The 18,880-nt window shown below is 35.7% G+C and overlaps 1 protein-coding gene across 3 annotated transcripts in view; it reads right to left on the minus strand.

Moving 5' to 3' along the window:
* The window catches only part of LOC127426654 (leucine zipper putative tumor suppressor 2 homolog), a 41,682-nt gene extending 23,667 nt beyond the window's left edge, over positions 1-18,015 (minus strand). The window contains exons 1-2 of one of the 3 annotated variants that reach the window (XM_051673600.1): positions 17,924-18,015; positions 5,091-5,174 (exon numbers count right to left, since the gene is read on the minus strand). The gene's annotated coding sequence lies outside the window, so the exon portion shown is untranslated. Of the gene's footprint in view, positions 1-2,814; positions 3,815-5,090; positions 5,175-10,394; positions 10,415-17,923 lie in introns of those variants that run through there. The other 2 variants (XM_051673601.1, XM_051673602.1) reach the window with 2 other exon arrangements.
* Positions 18,016-18,880: the final 865 nt, after the last annotated feature.

Genomic DNA, 18,880 nt, shown 5'->3' on the forward strand with positions numbered 1-18,880 from the left:
GTCCTCTTTTCAGATGAGAGCAAGTTTTGTATTTCATTTGGAAACCAAGGTCCTAGAGTCTGGAGGAAGGGTGGAGAAGCTCATAGCCCAAGTTGCTTGAAGTCCAGTGTTAAGTTTCCACAGTCTGTGATGATTTGGGGTGCAATGTCATCTGCTGGTGTTGGTCCATTGTGTTTTTTGAAAACCAAAGTCACTGCACCCGTTTACCAAGACATTTTGGAGCACTTCATGCTTCCTTCTGCTGACCAGCTTTTTAAAGATGCTGATTTCATTTTCCAGCAGGATTTGGCACCTGCCCACACTGCCAAAAGCACCAAAAGTTGGTTAAATGACCATGGTGTTGGTGTGCTTGACTGGCCAGCAAACTCACCAGACCTGAACCCCATAGAGAATCTATGGGGTATTGTCAAGAGGAAAATGAGAAACAAGAGACCAAAAAATGCAGATGAGCTGAAGGCCACTGTCAAAGAAACCTGGGCTTCCATACCACCTCAGCAGTGCCACAAACTGATCACCTCCATGCCACGCCGAATTGAGGCAGTAATTAAAGCAAAAGGAGCCCCTACCAAGTATTGAGTACATATACAGTAAATGAACATACTTTCCAGAAGGCCAACAATTCACTAAAAATGTCTTTTTTTATTGGTCTTATGATGTATTCTAATTTTTTGAGATAGTGAATTGGTGGGTTTTTGTTAAATGTGAGCCAAAATCATCACAATTAAAAGAACCAAAGACTTAAACTACTTCAGTCTGTGTGCATTGAATTTATTTAATACACGAGTTTCACAATTTGAGTTGAATTACTGAAATAAATGAACTTTTCCACGACATTCTAATTTATTGAGATGCACCTGTATATATACACTGATCAGCCACAACATTAAAACCACCTGCCTAATATCATGTAGGTCCCCCTCGTGCCACCAAAACAGCTCTGACCCGTCGAGGCATGGACTCCACAAGACCTCTGAAGGTGTCCTGTGGTATCCGGCACTAAGACGTTAGCAGCAGATCCTTCAAGTCCTGTAAGTTGCGAGGTGAGGCCTCCATGGATTGGACTTGTTGGTCCAGCACATCCCATACAGTAGATGCTCAATCGGATTGAGATCTGGGGAATTTGAAGGCTAAATCAACACCTTGAACTCTGTCATGTTCCTCAAACCATTCCTGAACAATGTGTGCAGTGTGGCAGGGCGCATTATCCTGCTGAAAGAGGCCACTGCTATCAGGGAATACCGTTGCCATGAAGGGGTGTATGTGGTCTGCAACAACCTTTAGGTATGTGGTACGTAGTAACATCCATATGAATGCCAGGACTCAAGGTTTCCCAGCAGAACATCGGCCAGAGCATCACACTTCCTCCGCCGGCCTGCCTTCTTCCCATAGTGCATCCTGCTGCCATCTCTTCCCCAGGTAAACGATGCACATGCACCCAGCCGTCCACATGATCTAAAAGAAAACGTGATTCATCAGACCAGGCAAACTTCTTCCATTGCTCCATGGTCCAGTTCTGACACTCACGTGCCCATTGTAGGCACTTTCGGTGGTGGACAGGGGTCAGCATGGGCACTCTGACCGGTCTGTGGCTACAGAGCCCCATACACAGCAAGCTGCGATGCACTGTGTGTTCTGACACTTTTCTATCATGGCCAGCATTAAGTTTTTCAGTAATTTGTGCTATAGTAGCTATTATGTGGGATCGGACCAGACGGGCTAGCCTTCGCTCCCCACATGCATCAGTGAGCTTTGGGCACCCATGACCCTGTCTCCGGTTCACCGGTTGTCCTTCCTTGGACCACTATTGGTAAGTACTAACCACTGCATACCGGGAACACCCCACAAGACCCATTTCGGAGATGCACTGATCCAGTCGTCTAGCCATCACAATTTATAATTATTTATCAGTAGTTTAAGGACAAAAAGATACATGTTAAGTGAAATGTTATAGAAATTGCATTATGCAAATCAAGCTTTTGCTCTCTATGTATGTTTCATTATGCAAGTTTGGTATGGCATTAAATACACATCAGATGATTTTATGTACTTAGTATAATTTTATTGATTGAAATGATACAATTATATTACTTATACAAAACATAATACAACATAACATAAACAAAAACAATTCAACAGAATTACATAACCACAAGAAATATTACATAATGTATTACATATGATTAATACGCCTTTCAATAAATATGCACAGGTAGTAAATCACTCGAAGAGCTCTAAACTAAATCGCTATAACACTTTTGATCAGGCATTACAAACGGCTATCCCCGGGAACTCGATTTACTGGGCGGACTCTTATGTACGACATCGGTTTTGATTTCATTCAGATTCATTTGGGTATATTTCAGTAATAATGTTTATTTTCCTTAAGATATTCTTTCTCAGCTAATGATGTTAATTACACAGGGGACCTTCTGAACTGGTACAATATGACAATAAAATGTTACAGATTTTTATTTATTTTTTTTATCATTAGTTTTTCATCATTTTGGTCACATTTGAGCTTTATTAAATTGTACAAATTCCATGTATTCCATCATCATGTTACATGCATCATTTTTACTATTTACACATTTTTAAACACATGTAAAACAAGTGCTAAAACGGTACTGTCTCTTTAAGGATAGCGGCAGTTCAGCAGCCGTCTGACAGAAGTGTTTTGGTAGAGCGAATATTAAAGGTGCTGTAAGTGATTTTTTTTTTCATGGAAAGGTATGCAAAACATTTTCCTACTCCCTGAAATATATTAATGAAATAAGACTCGAGACACACACACTCTCTTGTCCATTTGCCACATACCTGATGTTAAGTCCTGCATGACGCTTGAGTTTCTCCCACTGATCCAGCTGACAAAACTTGCTCTCACTATCTGAAATACCTCACTCTTCCTTCCTCTGTGTGTGTGTGTGTGTGTGTGTGTAAAATGTAGCTCACATCCCAGAGAGATCAGCTTTCATCCTCAAACTCCTCCTCGAGCTCTCTCGCTCGCTCTCTCTCTCTCTCTCTCTCTCTCTCTGTCCTTCAGTTTCTTCCTTCTTTACTGTTACATCAGTACAAATGGTGGGAATATTTCACTATTACACAATACTCAACACACACACAGTTTTGTCTCTTTTGACCATGTACACACTATAAAGTTTTGAAAGTAGCAAATGCATTTCAATATGAGAGTGAATCCCTTAAATCATCATTTCGTGTGTGTGTGTGTTCGAGGTTGACTGATAGTGTTTTTTGCCGATACCGATAACTAAGGTGGTGGGAAAGGCAGATAACTGATTAATCGGCCGGTAGTTATTTGAAATTGATTTATAGAATGCTAAAAAAAAATGTTGGTCTTTCCTTACAATGACGGGCACAGACACTGAGGCTACAAGAGTCCAAAATGAATAAAATCCTAAAAGCAGTTTATTGTGCAACCAAAATCCCAATAATAACCAGAAAAATTTATATTTGGTACATAACGTGGGACTTTTAACTGTAAACATGCCCAAAATACATCGGGGACTCTTATTTTGAAATGACAGAAACTTGGCTTCATTACAATGCTCAATATTTACTGTAAGCATTTACCAAATTAAGCTTTTTAAAGCCTATATATTCACTATATGAAGAGTTTTGTATATATTTCACCAGATTAGGTTTAATGATGAGGAACAAAAAAAATAAGGAATAATAAAAAATTAAAAAAACTATCGGCACAGATTTTGCCGATAACCGATAGTTTCAAAAAGCAACTATCAGCATAGATCAATCTGTAAAACCGATATATCGGTCTACCTCTAGTGTGTGTGTGTGTGTGTGTGTGTGTGTGTGTGTGTGTGTGTGTGTGTGTGTGTATGTGTGTATGTGTGTGTGTGTGTGTGTGTGTGTGTGTGTGTAATACAGGAGTCACTCCAGCATTGCTTGACATACAGTAAGTTTTGCATCGTTTGTGTCTCATTGCTGGATGACAACATTTTAACCTGTTTGGTGTTAATTATTTTTGCAAAAAGAACTCATAGCAATCATAGATGTAATTACAGCATGCATTTTTTCTAAACCACAGTCACTCAGGTGTGTGTTTGACACCTGCCCACTTCATCCAATTCAGTTTTACACAAGCAGCTACTAAACTTGTATTCTGGGACGGCCTGATCCACAGTACTGAGACCTCAGGGACAAATAGATAAATGTGGAAAATCTCTGCTGTCTGATTCACACGCTGATCTCTCTCAGTGCAGATCATTGAGTTCATCGAGTGAATCACACTGGGATCTGAGTTCAAATGTCCAAACCAGAGCGACAGACAGATTCACTTCATGCAGGTGAAGCTACAGACTCCGCTGAAGATCTCATGAGTCTGGACGGGTCTCTACACAATGCATTTTCTGTCATGGCCACATTTGATTTCCGGATACATCTGTGCAATGAGACACTACAATACAAAGTGAACCCAACCAATTTTAGAGTGTGAGCAGATGACACACACATGCGGAAAATCAAAGAGTTCTTGGGCCTTTTCACACTGAACGTTTAATATTCAGTGTTAGAGGTTTGATTAAATCACTGCGAGTGTAACAGTGATGCTTCACCACTAATTACAAACACACAATGCCGTTGACAGATGACGCTGTGAACAGATGAAATACATTAGCATCTTTATACACCCACATCCAGAGGAAAGTTTTGACTGAGTGTGCATGTGCTGGTGTATATATAGGCTAGTGTAAGTAGGCTACACCGTGCTGTGTGACTCTCTCAGGTCCTGCAAATGGGTCACACTGGCCACAGTTAAATAGGTTCTACAGGCAGCGAGATGTGAAAGGTCCAAGAACCAGCACAGAACAAACTGAACAACATGAGAGGAGAGGACATATATTCATCATCATATCCTAAACTGAAGAAAGGGCATGTGCAGAACTGTAAATTACAGGTGTTCTTAATGTCACGTTTAAATTGCTTCTCAAGTAAATGTATCCTGTTTCGATATCTTTACTGGAAAACGAGACAAATTTGTTATAATGTGTGCAACACAGACGAGCCCTACATCAAACAGAGACTAAAGCTAACATGTCAGACAAAGAACAGGTTCATACTTTCACAGATGATCTGATGCCTCTGTAGCTCTGGATTCTGGAGCAGCTCCAACATTCACTGTGTCATTTTCACACACCAGAACCCTGAAAAACACAAGGCAGAATGACAGCATTAGTGCCCGACCGATATATCGGTCAGCCGATATTATCGGCCGATATTAGACTTTCACCGATATATCGGCATCAGTGTATATTTTACCGATATGCGCCGATATGAAAAAAAAATTTCAGAACATATAATGCAGAAAACAATGCTTTAGAATTGGTGTCATAGCGTAGTTTGTCCAGCAGAGCGCGCTCCGACTCCATCATTTACAGAGCTGAGCTGACGTTGGTTCTGCAGACAGGACGGAGTTAAACGGTGTGGATTTGAACGATCTCTTCTCCTTAAATTGCTAATTAGTTTGTGAAATACATACTGGAAAGTTAATAAAAAATTACCCCATCTTTTTATATAACTAATATAACGTTAACCCTGTCCCTGACAACCATGTCACTCATGTTTATCACATCTGTTTGCTGTTAGCCAGCTATAGTTTGTCAGTGCAGTCAGTAATGATTGAAAGGGAAACATCAGAGCATCTTTTTGCAGCTCAGCAGACAACGGTGCGGTGGTGGATTGTGTCTGTTGAGTGTTGATTTCACGCTACGTAGTTACCTAGTTGGTGAGACGCAATGCTGGAAAGTAAATAAAGTCCATCTTTTACTCTCCGTGGCAACGAGCTTATTGCTAACTAGCTAATCACGTAGCTACTTTCATTGTTGTCAGCTGAGTGGAAGCTAATGAGTAAACATGTATTCACCAAACTGTTTTGTTCAGGATTCACCATTTGGTTCACAGTTATTCATTTTAATATCCTATATATATATATATATATATTTTGAATGTGTTGAAACCTGACACCGGGCGACGCAGCCTAAAAACGGCACCGTTTGATCGGTTTCATGCTGAAGAGCCGCTTAAAAGTACGTTTTTTTCTCTCTCTCGTAAATGTAAATGAGTGTAAATGTCAACTTCATCATATATGTCGAAAGGACTGAAGCCTGTCATGCAAAACATGAGCTCATTGATGTCATTAAATATCAGTCTGCTTTTTATTCCATCAGTTACTCCTGGTCGGAGGCTGCCGTATATATTTAGTTTATAAGTAGGGTTATGTCCTACATAAATGTATTGGTGCAATGCTCAAGTATTTATTAGAGCGTAAATTGTGACTTAATGCCCATTTACGCCACAACTAGGCTAAGTTGTAACGTACGTATAGCTGGTGCAACCGGCCCCTGATGTTTATTTAGCTATTTTATTTAAATGGTCAGCCATTGACTGACACTAAACAGTACTGATGTTTATTTAGCTATTTATTTTATTTTAATTTATTCTTTATTTAAATGGTCAGCCATTGACTGACACTAAACAGTACTGATGTTTATTTAGCTATTTATTTTATTTTAATTTATTCTTTATTTAAATGGTCAGCCATTGACTGACACTAAACAGTACTGATGTTTATTTAGCTATTTATTTTATTTTAATTTATTCTTTATTTAAATGGTCAGCAATTGACTGATACTAAACAAACAGTACTGATTTTTATTTTATTTTATTTATTTTATTTATTCTTTATTTTAATGGTCAGAATTTGACTGATACTAAACAGTACTGATGTTTATTTAGCTATTTATTTTATTTTAATTTATTATTTATTTAAATGGTCAGAATTTGACTGATACTAAACAAACAGTACTGATTTTTATTTTATTTTATTTATTTTATTTATTCTTTATTTTAATGGTCAGAATTTGACTGATACTAAACAGTACTGATGTTTATTTAGCTATTTATTTTATTTTTATTTATTCTTTATTTAAATGGTCAGCATTTGACTGATACTAAACAGTACTGATGTTAATTAAGCTATTTATTTTATTTTTATTTATTCTTTATTTTAATGGTCAGAATTTGACTGATACTAAACATACAGTACTGATTTTTATTTAGCTATTTATTGTATTTTTATTTATTTATTTTCTCAGTGTTCATTTCTAGAATTTGTTGACAATGTATAATAATAATGTCAAATATTCTTTGATAAAAATATTTGTTTAAGAAAGCAGCTTACTGAGTACCTTTGCATAGTCATATCGGTGCAAAATCGGTGCACAATCCACATAGTAAAGGTCTGTTTTCATTCCAGCTCAAAAATTAGCTACATCAGTCACCATATCGGTAATCGGTGAATTTTCCCTCTCTAAAATCGGTATCGGTATTGGTCTCAAAAATCCCATATCGGGCGGGCTCTAGACAGCATGATGAACTCTAATCATGAGATCTGATAAGGAGGATGAAGTCAGTATCACAGTTATTCAGAGAAGTTAAACTCTGTGGTGAACTAAAATAACTTGCAGGTATGAAAGCTCTGACTAAAGGCCTGTTCACACCAAGTCGATTGTTCGTTACGTACAAGCTTTTGAACGGCAACAATGCATTCCTATGGCATTATTCACATCGGGTCTGATAAATCGTCCGCTGACAATCCGAAGGTTTCTTTTTTACAGATAGTGGGCCAATTATTTTTTCTTCGGACTGCAATGAAAACTGACTGACCAATGAGATAAGAGCTTTTTGTCATTTTTTCAGGGTTGTTGCAGCTGCTTAATCCAGCGCGTTGGTGTTGCTAATCTTATATTAGTGACATCACTCTTACTGTAATTAAAAGATTTAGTTTCTAGCTGTTTCTTCAACTTCAAGCACTTTCATGTACCAGGGGTTGATTTACATTAAAACTAACAGATTTCAACTTTTTTCTTTTTGTTATATGAAAGTCTCAGTTAAAACTGAAATGTCTTTTATGTATAGATTTGACTGTTTTAGCCTTTCGATGTTAAACTATGGAAATCCATTATAAAAATACTAATTATTATATGTTTAAAACAATTAACATCTAAACAAACAGTGAAATAAACAGAAACCATTTCGATATTTATTGTGGGAAAATTATTTCCAAAAATTTTGCCCCTAATAAAGTTTGTTCAAAAGTTAGTGTACTTGATAACCAAGTGAACAAAAGTGTCAGTGAAGAGCATGAAATATGAGACTAAACAAAGAAAAATCAAGGGAAATATCACTTTTTATTGGCTGTCATTTCCAGTTAAGCTGTGATTTTGACAAATTATACAAAAATTGTGATTTCTGTATTTTATTTTAATATTAAATTATTTATTAAATATTATTTATAATAAATAAGCAAATAATAATATTATGTTATATTAAATATATAAAATAACATTATTTTTTAATTATTATTTATAATAAATACATAAATAATAATAATATTATGGTATATTAAATATATAAAATAACAATATTTTTGTAATTATTATTTATTAAATATTATTTATAATAAAAAAATATTATGTTATATTAAATATATAAAATAACCTATTATGTTTTAATTATTTATTATATATTATTTATAATAAATAAGTAAATAATAATATTATGTTATATTAAATATATAAAATAACATTATTTTTTAATTATTATTTATTAAATATTATTTATAATAAATAAATAAATAATATTATGTTATATTAAATATATAAAATAACATTATTTTTTAATTATTATTTAATAAATATTATTTATAATAAATAAGCAAATAATAATATTATGTTATATTAAATATACAAAATAACATTATTTCTTAATTATTATTTAATAAATATTATTTATAATAAATAAGCAAATAATAATATTATGTTATATTAAATATATAAAATAACATTATTTTTTAATTATTATTTATAATAAATACATAAATAATAATAATATTATGGTATATTAAATATATAAAATAACAATATTTTTGTAATTATTATTTATTAAATATTATTTATAATAAATAAAAAAATAATTTATGTTATATTAAATATATAAAATAACATATTGTTTTAATTATTACTTATTATATATTATTTATAATAAATAAGTAAATAATATTATGTTATATTAAATATATAAAATAACTATTTTTTAATTATTATTTATTAAATATTATTTATAATAAATAAATAAATAATGTTATATTAAATATATAAAATAACAATTTTTTAATTATTATTTAATAAATATTATTTATAATAAATAAATAATATTATGTTATATTAAATATATAAAATAACATAATTTTTTTATTATTATTTATTAAATAATAATTTAATTTATTATTACTTAATTTTTTTAAGACACATAAAATGTTATCTATGAAATTAACCTTCCGGCTTTTTATCTGAAAGCGTTAAAAATGTCATTTCCATCAGCGTCATTTCCAGCACAGAATTCTATTAAACTAAACAAAGAATTTGAGATGTGCTGGAAATGAATTTTCATGACTTGAATGACATAAATCTCCTGTGATGCATCAACACACACTGATGGACATTGTTAGTAGACTAATTAAATCAACTAGTGAGAGTGTGAAAAATGTTTGAACGAGACTTTTATTTTCTAGATGTCAGTGCTAAAAGTTCCTGAAGTTGAAGAAACACCCTTGTATGGAATAAAGGCATTAGACAAACATCTGGTCAGTGCCACTGTGTTTTTATTTGTTTTATAGCCTTCAATTTTGAAGTATAAATGGATATAGTAATCAATTATTGAAACGGTTGTTAGTTGCAGCTCTAATCTCAATCATTTGTTAACGTCACACAGCGCTTATGTTCTCGTGTTTGTTTGACTCTGTTCTGCTGCTGTTCTCACGGCCCAGTTTGTGGTTCTGTTTGTGTTCTGGGACACGAGGACAGAGATCCTGACAGCTGCAGTCTGATCCTGCTGCCCGTCGGTGCCAACATTCAACAGGGCACACTGGACAGACCTACTTTATAAGACCAAAAAACATAAAGCAGTCAGTGTGAACGGGGCTTAACACACCTTGTTTTCCCCTCAGTTTCAATTTAAATAGTCACTCAAAAATAAATTCTGTCATCATTTACTCTCCTTCATGTCGTTTCAAACCTGAATGACTTCCTTTCATCAGTGAAACATGAAAGATGAATTAGAATGATCATAAAGCCACTATAAAAGTAGTCCATACAGAGAAGCATGATGTGATTTATGAGATTCTGAGGAAGATTTTCAGTGCACAAAACTATATGGTAAGACTTCAGAAGATTTGGAATATAGTGCTCAAGTCGTACGGTTATGTTTTTGTTTTTTTACATTATATTTATTAGATTTCACATGGCACAACCACTTATATTCAACACCTCATTCACACAAGCACACGTCCAGCTAAACAATATTACCGTTCTGTGTTACAGCAGCATAAGCGTCGCTCCTCAAGAAAACAGTCAAGGACATTTCTGGCTTGTATTTGATCCCAGAATCAAAAGACAAAAATAAGAAAAGATGTTTTGCATTGTAACATCAAATTTTCAAACTGTGAAGTATTCATGCATTGTATTACAGTATTTTTACTGTAATACTGTTTAAATACACTGTGATGAGAATCACATACATACAGTCAAATACACAGGCTACACACACACACACACACACACACACACACACACACACACAAACCCTGAGAAACCTTGAACATGAATCACTCCCAGAGGACCGACGACAAAAACATCAACAAGTGGCTGAACAGGAAATGATGTCACCACACATCCATATGAGCACGAGTGTGTGTGTGCATGCATATGTGTGTGTGTGTGTGTGTGTGCGCATGTGTGTGTGAGTGTGTGTGTGTGTGTGCGCACGCGTATGTGTATGTGAGTGTGTGTGTGTGCGCGCACGCGTATGTGTATGTGAGTGTGTGTGTGTGCATGTGAGTGTGTGTGTGTGCGTGTGTGTGTGTGTGTGTGTGTGTGTGTGTTTATACTGGAGGAACACAGGATGTCAGTGAAACCATCATGATCTTCACCCACCCGCGGAGGGATCGAGAGAAGACCGCCGTCCGCGGGGGGAGGAGGGAAGTGACTCCCCGACCGCCTGGAGTGGTAGGGCCGCTGCCAGGGGCGGAGGAGAGTCCCCACGGGACGCCGGGAACGCGGAGGGGCGTTCTGTCCGCTGGGGGTCGGAGGTCTGACTCCGGTCCGCCCGGGGAGGAGCGGCTGCAGTCCGCCTGAGAGGGTGGAGTAGTGATCGAGGACCACGCGACGGCGCATCAGAGAACCGGTGAGTTTTTTTTTTTCTCTCTCTCCTCTCTCTCTCTCTGCTGCTCCGTGTTGGCCTTTCCCTCGCCATTTTGTGTTTTTTTTCCCCTCCTGTCTCCTCCCAGGTCGAGGAAGGCGGGGAGGACCCGCCGGCAGTTGGGGCATAAGGCACGCCCCCCCCCCCCGGAGAGGAAGGGTGGGGGGGGGGAAGATGTACGTCATGCCGGGGGCTCCCCGGCCTGAGGCAACGCCGGGAGGAGTGTAGAGCCGAGGAGGGCGGGGCCGGGTTGGAATGAGACACACCCGGTCCCCAATCAGCCTGATGGGGCGCGCGAGGGATAAAGGCGGCCGGGGACGACAGTTCGAGAGAGAGAGAATGACAGACAGCTGTGCTGTGTTTTTGGTTGGGGTTTTTGGTTAATAAATTATTATTTAAGTTGTCAAGCCGGTTCTCGCCTCCTCCTTTCCTCTAAACCCCCTTACAGTGCATAATGCGGGACTTTTAACAATAAACAAGAGCCCGGAATACACATACTTATTTTGAGATGAAGGAGACTTGGCTCCGTTACAATCCTCTGTATTTAAGTCTTTACCAAATTAAGCTTTTTATAGACTACATTCACTAGATTAAAGCTGCATAGATTTCTGCCGATAACCGATAGTTCCAAAAACAACTATCGGCACCGATTAATCGGTAAAACAGATATATCCTTCTACCTCTACTGTGGACATCATTTGACTTTACTGAGGCTTCTATATATCTTTCATTACATATACAGTCTATCTTTTATTCTGTCAAGACTTTGTCAACGTTTATATGCAGCTTACTCTTGGGTTTTGCAGAAAGCAGTATTCTGAAATGTCATTTAAACACGAATGCAGCTGTGTGAGGGATTAAAGGCTGTTAAGAGAAAGCGCTTTAACACACATCTGTCAGAGAACATGGCTTTTATGTGTTTATGTTAATGCATATGTGCCGTTTACATGTTTTTGATGAGTGCACATGTGTGTTGAGGGATAACCGGATTCTGATGCACAGGGATTCTACTTCTGCCACAATTGCAGCGGAATGCATTTTCCGCATTACACAGTGCATGCAGCTTGTGCTGCGTGTGAAAGAAAATGTCTCTTGTGTGGAATTACTCAGAATTGGGTGACAATGGCAGCAGAGTTGTGATTTGGAAGCTTTGCACTGCTAGAATTTCACAAGGCAGAACTACCGTTTAAATTTTTAACACAACTCATTTGATTATGCAACTTTAAAGCTCGACACGGCAAGGAATATAATGAGTTTGTTGAAGCGAAAGCGGAGGCAGCTTCATCTTTCACAGTTTAGTTCATGTGATTTAAGAACATTAAAAATATTAACCAAATTAATGTGAGCCAGAGAAGAGGCTCATGTAAGTTAATAATGTGCTTTTGTGTTGTGTAATTACCAGTGATGTGAAACAAGGAAGAACAGAAAAAGCAGAAAAACCAAATTATTGGTATAGGCAGACGTTCAAAATAATTGTATCGGTAAAACCATAATAAATAAATATTATTTGAAATTATTTCCATGAAAACTACATTTCTCCATTGCACATTTCCCCCTCAAATTCTCATTAATGTAAGATAAAAATATCCTCGACGTTTAACTATTGAGTTCTTTCATAATTCTTATTATCACTATAGTAGTTGTCGACCGATTTCAATGGCCGATACCGACAGAGAGCAGGATGGCTGATATAAATGCAGATAAACAGAATACAATTTAAAAACAGCAGATCAGATGTACAAAAATCTCTAAAGTGAAACAAACACTTATTTTATGCAATATTTACTCAAATTGGCATAAACTTGAAAAGAAAAGAAAAAACATTGAAAACATAAAACTGTTGACTATGCTTTGACACATCTATTTGTAGGTTTTGGAACTGACACAAGGGAAAGTTAACACTTCTGTTAATCGGTCAAACGAACACGGTTATCGGCCTATTCCGATAATCGGAAAATGGCCAAATATCGGGCGATTAATCGGCCTGGCCGATATATCGGTTTATCACTAATTATCACAACGAATACTACCATGTTGCATGATTAATTCACAATTTAAATACAGTAACACATCATTTGTTTTACATTGCAGTAATGAGAATGTGGTGGGGATTAGGGAAATTATTAATTGTCATGGAAAAATGACAGTCCGCATAACTGCTGCTGACCAGAAGTGATGCTTTATAGTTAAAATGTTCTGAAATATTGATCTTTTTTGCATCAAAAGTGATCGAATGACATTAGAAGACATTAATTTAACTGCTGGAGTTGTATGGATGACGTTTACGCTGACTGTCTGTGATTTTTGGAGCTTGAAAGGTCTGATCACCATCCACTTGCATTTTAAGGACCTACTGAGCGGAGATATTTTTCTATTTTTCTTCAAATGTGTTTTAGTGAAGAGAGAAAGTCATACACACCTGGGATATCATGAGGGTGAGTAAATAATGAGAGAATTTTCATTTTTGGGTGAACTATCCCTTTAAAAGCCAAAATCCAGCAATCAGAGGAGACAGAGCATCTATCTGATCTGTGTTCAGGCCATTTTAGGAAATAAATACACTTTAACACATAAATGTCACATAAATATGTGTTTTTTTAATATGTTACTGATTAAGTACGAACAGAAGGTTGTGAGTGAGATGATATCACTCCATCACCGTGGAAACACAGATCGCTCGGATTAGAACAGAGAGAGAGAGAGAGAGAGAGAGAGAGAGAGATTATGGCAGAATGGTTTTCCATGTTTAAACACACCCGTTCTGGAAACCCCCATCACGATCTGATATCAGTGGAATACAACAGTGCTACAATAAACAACCTGCAATTAACACACACACATTTCATCAACTAATGCCATCCTCACATATATGTGCTGCCATAGTAACACTCACATCTGGAAAACCCTTATCAAACTTTTCAGTGCTGTCGACGAGTCTGAAATCTCTCAATGAAAATGAAACATTTATAATCAGGCTGTTAAACACAATCACCTCAGAGGGAATCATGGGATTTAACACAGAACATGATGAATTTGGTGCTATTTTTACCTCGATTCCTTTAATAACTTCCTGTTATCTACATATTTTGTGTGTGTGGCGAGCAAGAGAGAGAAATAAACAGAAATGGAGGGATTAATCTATCATAACTGTTTGCCTGCATTAGATTCAAAGTCATTTGCTCACTTAAGAGACTCCATACAGTATATATGCAGTAAATGTTTCACTAAACTCTTGTAATGTTTGGCATGCTGTATGTATATAGCTGTTTGTGCTCAGTGTTTGACATCAGTATTGCTTTGTGCTTTAAAAGTCCCTAAATAATCAATCCAGCCTTTATCTCGGAGTGTGTTTGGAATTGCATTCTACCATACTACTCTTCCTATTTCTGCTGCTGTACGTTCACTGTTATAGTATGCACATTTTCAGTATGCATAGTAGGTATTCACTGGATGATCTTCTACATTTGCCAAAATGTGTACTATATATTCAACAGAGCACACTGTATAGAATACTGTATTCCATAATAGAATGCACTTGACAAAAAAAAGAGATAAACTTTATTTAACCCTTGTGCGTCAATAAAAAAAAAGTTACTCAGAGGTCATTCGAGGACAAAAATATCCACGTCAAAAAACTGCCATAATAATATGATATATTAATATTATTTTCCACTTTCAATGAGTTAATTTTTTTACCCAACATCAGACCTGATCATAACTACCAAATATTCATTCATTTTCAGGATTTTAACCCTTTAAATGCCAGTTTGTTTATATAATGCCACTGTTGTTTTTTTATTAAAAAAAAAATATATATATATATATACATATATATATTATTTTCCATATACTAAATGCTAAGGGGATTTTTTTTGGGGGGATTATCACAGTCTGGGATATGTCAATGATTAGCAAAAACACTGATTTTGATGCAATATTTTTTTTTTTGTGCAGTGTCAGATAAAAAAAAAAAAATTCACTCAGGACCTTAGAGGACAAAAATGTCCACGTCAAAAAACTGCCATAAAAATATTTTATATTAATATTATTTTCCACTTTCAATGACTTAGATTTATACCCAACATCAGTCCTGATCATAACTACCAAATATTCATTCATTTTCAGGATTTGAATCCTTTAAATGCCAGTTTGTTTACAGAATGCCACTGTTGTTTTTTACACACACACACAAATTTCTCAATACACACATACAAAACACACTCTGACATCCATACCAACACACACACACACACAATTTCAGCTGCATCATTTATTCAGTTGGCCTGCAGTGCTCTATAATACAGCAAGCAGAAAATAGGGGAAAAGCTTGTATTTGCTCCATAGGCTAAACATGAGAAAAATGGCGCCATCTGGCGGAAAATATTAAAAATACACATTTTGAAGCCAGGGTCGCAAATGTCCCGAAGGTTGCACAAGGGTTAATAAGTCTACAGTTCGAACGATAGTGGATTTTGCTGATACGATGACTAAGGTGGTGGTGGCTGATTAGATTTTTAGAATGTCAAATAAAAAAATTGCATTCTTTCCTTACTATGACGGGCACAGACAAAGAGTCCTAAATTAATAAAATCTCAGATGCAGTTTATTGTTCAACCAAAGTCCCAAAAATAACCAGAAAAAATTAAGATTTGGTGCATAACACGAGACTTTTAAGTATAAACAAGCCCGAAATACGCCAGGGACTCTTATTTTGAAATGAAGAAATGATGAAAAAACAATCGGCACCGATTAATCGGTAAAACCGATATATTGATCTACCTCTAAATAAGACTGGCAAATGTTAAGATATTTCTACACAAAACTTAATTAAAAAATGGACATTATATTTTATTTCTAAGATAACTGGACACCTATCACATACAGTCTGATGAGGTCATACTGTTGAAAAGTTTATCATGGAATAATGCCTACTGGTTCACTTGCTACTTTTAAAAGTAGTAGTTAGTGCACAGTGTACATTGCACAGTAAGTAGGAAGCAAGTATAATGCCGTTCTGAATCGACTGACACATTTTACAGCACAAAAAAAAAATCACACGCCGGATCGTCTGTGCTAACACTCACACCTCTGTTTGAATAATTTGGTTCTGGTTTTCCTGGAGTATCACAATGGTCTGACACACACTGTCATTCAAAAACAAGTCACAGGTAAAACAGAAACTACAAGCTTTTGTAAAGAGACCAAATGAAAGTTGTTCTAGAGGTTCAGATGTTTAAGTGAGACCAGAAAGATCTTGATGACACAAAGGTGATGTTTCCTTGTTTGTTTGACACTAAACACCTGACAGCAGCGAGTGTGTGTGTCGACAAAGATGTGCCAGTATGAAAAATGAGCAAACAACAGCAGACCTACATTCAGACAAACTAGAAAGAGAACGTGTGTGTGTGTGTGTGTCTGTGTGTGTGTTCCAGACAGATCCATGCCCTACTTCCCCTGTGTCCACTTCCTAACACAGTGCTTTCATTTAAGACATGATATGCACTCCAGTACACACACACACACACACACACACACACACACTCGACTCAGATAGCATACTACTGTACATCTCTGAGGCCTTCTGAGCTTCAAGAGGCATTTGAGTTTAAAGCACATAAAAGTGACCTTTATGTCTGATCTTTATCAATACTTGACATAACTCACAGCCATAAATGATTACAACTCTGTTATCGGCTATTTAGGGTGAATGAACAAAGTTTTCCTCATCTTCACTGCTGTTTTCTCCAACAACACAGTCATGATAACTATAGTGGTCGACCGATATGGGTTTTATTCAGTGGTCGATGCCGATACCGATATCTAGAGATGGCCGATATATATACTGATAATACAATTTAACAACAGCAAATCAGATGTAAAAAACAAACAAACACTTATATGCAATATTTCTAATTTGACAAATCTATTGGTAGATTTTGGAACTGACACAAGGAAAAGTTAACACTTCTGTTAATCGGTCAAGCCGATACCGATAATCGTAAAATGGCAAAGTATCGGCCGATATATCGGTCTATCACAATAACCAAACCAAGATATTGAAAACAAGCTGATCATTTAGTCATCTCGAGTCAGGCTTTATAAAGGAGAATATTATATAAAAAACATCTAATTTTCTTACATTTTCTTGTCATTTTTAACTACTGTATTTGACTGAACATTAAATAATGTAGTAATGTTAGTTAATGTGCTTAATAAACTTTTTTTTATTTTACACACACACACACACACACACACACACATATATATATATATATAATGTACTATATGTACAGTATATGTATACTGTACACACTATAATGAAGAAGTAAGTTTATGTTTATTTTAAACACTGAGTGTGCAACAGTATTCACACAACTGACATGAAACAAACCTCTGAAAATATTAACAGATCTGACAATCGATCTCTCTGATGATACGAGTTAAATCCCTTGAATGTCTCACAAAAACACATAGACAGAAATGTAAAGTCAAATCAAACTTCACACACTGTTACAGTTTCAAACTTCTCTGATCGGTATGATCGTATGAAACACTATAATAAAATATACTGTATCTATAGGTAATTCAGTTGTGATATTATATGAGATTAAATAAGAGATGAATCGCATTTACTCACCATACTGTAACTGTAACAGTGTTTATTATTGTCCAGTGAGTTTGTGCGCGTCCCCGTGCGCGTCCTCGCTATGACATTCTCATGTCCCTCCCTCACCCTCTGCTGTCTGACAGAAGAGGTATTCATAAATATTAAGCACGTAATGTGACGCTTGCCAAGTTCTCCTCACTGATTGGCTGAAAGGCTGATAATGGTGGGCGGGCGCTAATCGGCTGGCGAATTAACAGACACGGCTCATGAATATTAATTAGAAAACGTGAACTGGTCGCTTCAAGACGTTTACCAGGCAACGTCAGCAGAAGTAATTAATATTCAGCAGTTGTCCCTTGCACAGTAGGAATCATAAATTCGTCCAGTAGCTGTAGAGAAAATGTACTTTATTTACCCATTTTGTTCTGCTTGCTGAACTACAGCAACCAAAACCATTAATATTTGTAAGTTTTTAGATATTTTTTTCCTCTTGATTGATTTCTGTTTGAATATTTTGTAATACCCCTGACATTTTCTTTTTATTTTCTTCTTTCTTTCCTTTCTTTCATCTGTGTTTTATTGTAATTGATATGATGTTCATTATAAAATAATAATAAATATATTAAAATAAATTAATTAAATAAATAATAAAAAAAATTCTAATACAAAAATAAACACTATATATATATATATATATATATATATATATATATATATATATATATATATATATATATATATATATGTGTAATTATTTTTATTCTTTTTTAATATATAAAATATGAAACCAGATACACTGTAGCATTTCTTATTTAAAATGAATAATTTTACTTGCACTGCTGTTCATTGGCGAAGAAAAACTAAATGTATTGAAGTTGTATTTCTTGATTGTTTGATACAGTATGTTTCACCTGTTGTATGTTTTCATAATTGGTCTGGCTCGTGCAACCCCCCCATACGCCCCCCCCCACCCCCGCAAGATGCCAC

Source organism: Myxocyprinus asiaticus, chromosome 36 (assembly GCF_019703515.2).
Source record: "Myxocyprinus asiaticus isolate MX2 ecotype Aquarium Trade chromosome 36, UBuf_Myxa_2, whole genome shotgun sequence".
Lineage (NCBI taxonomy): Eukaryota > Metazoa > Chordata > Actinopteri > Cypriniformes > Catostomidae > Myxocyprinus > Myxocyprinus asiaticus.